This window comes from Prionailurus viverrinus, chromosome B4 (assembly GCF_022837055.1).
Source record: "Prionailurus viverrinus isolate Anna chromosome B4, UM_Priviv_1.0, whole genome shotgun sequence".
NCBI lineage: Eukaryota > Metazoa > Chordata > Mammalia > Carnivora > Felidae > Prionailurus > Prionailurus viverrinus.
In genome coordinates this window covers 120,013,305-120,016,413 of record NC_062567.1, presented here as the reverse complement: position 1 = coordinate 120,016,413, position 3,109 = coordinate 120,013,305, and the positions used below count along the sequence as shown (strand labels likewise).

The window sequence follows — 3,109 nt, the reverse complement described above, 5'->3', positions numbered from 1 at the left end:
GTGTGTGTGTATATATATATATGTGTGTGTGTGTATATAGATATGTGTGTGTATATATATATATATATATATATATATATATATATATCATAACCTCTAAAGCAAGCACTAAAAAAAAAATACAAAGATATATAGAAAACAAGCCAATAAATTAAGTGAGCTACCAAAAAAGAAAAGAAAAAGAAGATAAGAAAAGGAAATAAAGGAATAAAACCAGAGGAGACAAGCAAAAAAAGAAAAAAAAAGAGTAAAATAAAAATAGACTTACATGCAACCATCAATAGTTACATTAATGGTAAATGATCCACATATCAATTAAAAGACAGTGATCATTAGATGGAAAAATAAAAATATTTTTAATAGAGTCAACTATACATGGTCTAGAAAAAAGCCACTCTAACAGTAAAACAGTAGATGTGTTCCTATTATAATCAAGAACAAGTATGCCTGCTACTTCTATTACTAATTAACATTATTCTGGAAAAATTTGCCAATGCAGTTGGGTAAGAAAGCAAATTAATAAATACAAATTTTGTACAAATAAAATACAAATATTGAAAAAGAAGAAGAAAAACTAATATTGTTTGTAGATGGCATCATTGTCTATGTATAAAATTCAAAAGAATAATCTGCAAAGCAACTAGGATTTATAAGAAAGATTAGTAGAGTAGTATTACAGAATAAAGCTCAATATTTTCTTATTTTAAAGCAATTACAAATTAGAAAATAAATACATTCTTAATAGCAAAACAATATAGAACACCTAAGAGTTAAACTCATGAGAAATGTGCAGACTCTCTGTGAAGAAAACCACAATATTGTTGTTGAAGGACATAAAGAAAACATGTCTAAATGGACTATATCATGTTACCAACTAAGAAGACTTAATATTATCAAGATGTCAATTCTTCCCAAATAAATAAATAAATTCAGTGCAATCCCAGTGGGTTTGAGGATATATTTTTGGAAACTCAACAAATGATTCCAAAGTTCATCTGGAAGAATAATACATGAAACTAAATAAGAGATTTTGAAAATTATAGTAATGGTAGAATTGTTGACCTGTTAGAAAATAAATTATAATAGTATGTAAAATGATAATTAAAATATTACAGTACTGCCATAAAAACAAGCAACCAATGGAATAAAATTTAGAGTTTATTTTATTTATTTATTTTCTTAATGTTTATTTATGTACTTTTGAGACAGAGAGAGAGAGAGAGAGAGGGAGAGAGGGAGAGACAGAGAGACAGAGAGACAGAGAGAGATGGTGAACAGGAAAGCGGCAAAGAGAGAGGGGGACAGAGAATCCCAAGCAGGCTATGCACTGTCAGCGCAAAGCCCGATGTGGGGCTCAAAATCACAAACTGCGAGATCATGATCTAAGCTGAAAACAAGAGTCAGACGCTTAACCAACTGAGCCCAGGCACCCCAGAATTTAGAGCTTAGAACTATTTCTGTATGAGCATATGATTAATGTGTAAATAGTGGTATCTTACATCAGTGGGAAAAATAATTTAATCTGCAAATAGTGAAGGAGTGCATGACTAACAATTATGGGGAAAATCAGCTAGATTAATACTTTTGACCACATTTAAAACAAATTCCAGGCTTATTAGAGATGTAAATTAAAAAAATAAAATCTATAACACTGAAGGAATATATTTCTCAATATATAATCTTAAAGTGGTAAAGAAAATGTCACCAAAGGTATATAGGAAAACATTAAACTTGCTATAAAAATATATTTTATTTGGTAAAAGATTATATTAAAAATAAAACTAAAACAGGCAAATGACTAAGAAAAAGATATGCAACATACCTTTCAGGGAAAGTTTATATTAATCCATAGAAGGTTAACAGAGTCGTCAGAAGAAAACAAAAAATCACTAATAGACAATAAGGGAAAATTCTCAAAAAAAAGATAAAATTATTTGCCACCTGATAATTAAAAGTGGAATTTAAGGAACATATCATATTAGAGTATCAAATAGACAAAGCGTTATCTACATAAGAATAGGAGGGGTGCCTGGGTGTCTCAGGCAGTTGAGTATTCGATTCTTGGTTTTGGCTCGGATCATGATCTCACAGTTGGTAGGATCAAGCCCCATGTTGCACTTCACACTGACAGCATGGAGCCTGCTTGGGACTCTCTCTCTCCCCCTCTCTCTGTCCCTCCCCTGCTTGTGTTTTCCCTCTCTCCCTCTTTCTCTCCCTCCCTTAAAAATAAATAAATAAATAAATAAATAAATAAATAAATAAATAAATAAATAAATATTTTAAAAAATAGGAAAATAGAAACACTCATATGCTAATGGAGTATACAAACAAAAAAATGTTCGTATAACATTTTGTTAAAGATTTTTTTTTTCAGAGTTTATTTACTTTTAAGAGGGAGACACACACACACACACACACACACACACACACACACACAGAGCATTAGCAGGGAGGGCAGAGAGAGATGGAGACACAGAAACCCAAGCAGGCTCCAGGCCCTGAGTTATCAGCGCAGAGCCCTATGCAAGGATCCAACTCATGAACTGCGAGATCATCACCTGAGCTCAACTGGCTAAGCCACCCAGGTGCCCCAAGATACACTTTCTTTAAAGAGAAAACCAGGGGAAAGCACGAACACAATCCCCCACTACCACCAATTATGTAGTTGAGCTTCCCACATTTGAGGAAATTGCAAAGGTCAGCACATCCAGAGTGCAATAGATAAGCCTCACCTTGGAAAAATCACCTTCATGATCATGGTATCGCCCCTGCCAGGTAAGTATTAAGATTTTTTTTTAAGTAATCTACACCCAAAGTAGGGCTTGAACTTACAACCTGGAGATCAAGAGTCACATGCTCTACTGACTGAGCCAGCCAGGCATCCCTGTATAACTTTTCTGAAAAACATATTGGAATTCTTGAAATTTTGTTAATATACCACTTAAAGAAATTAATCCTAAAAAATAATGGATTTCCCTAAATGGACTATGCATAGACCTGCTTATAAAGTTCCAGACAAAAGATACCTCTATCCAGTTTTCTCTAAGAAATAAAATCACAGTAACAATGAAAAGAGAGAGAAAAATGATCTTTGATAAAGCTAGAAGAC

General features: G+C 32.6%; 1 non-coding gene across 1 annotated transcript; it reads right to left on the bottom strand.

Moving 5' to 3' along the window:
* Positions 1-2,619: 2,619 nt before the first annotated feature.
* Positions 2,620-2,783, bottom strand: LOC125171463 (U1 spliceosomal RNA). Its single transcript, XR_007154365.1, has one exon. It is a non-coding gene; the product is annotated as a U1 spliceosomal RNA (small nuclear RNA).
* Between the last annotated feature and the right edge of the window lie 326 nt (positions 2,784-3,109).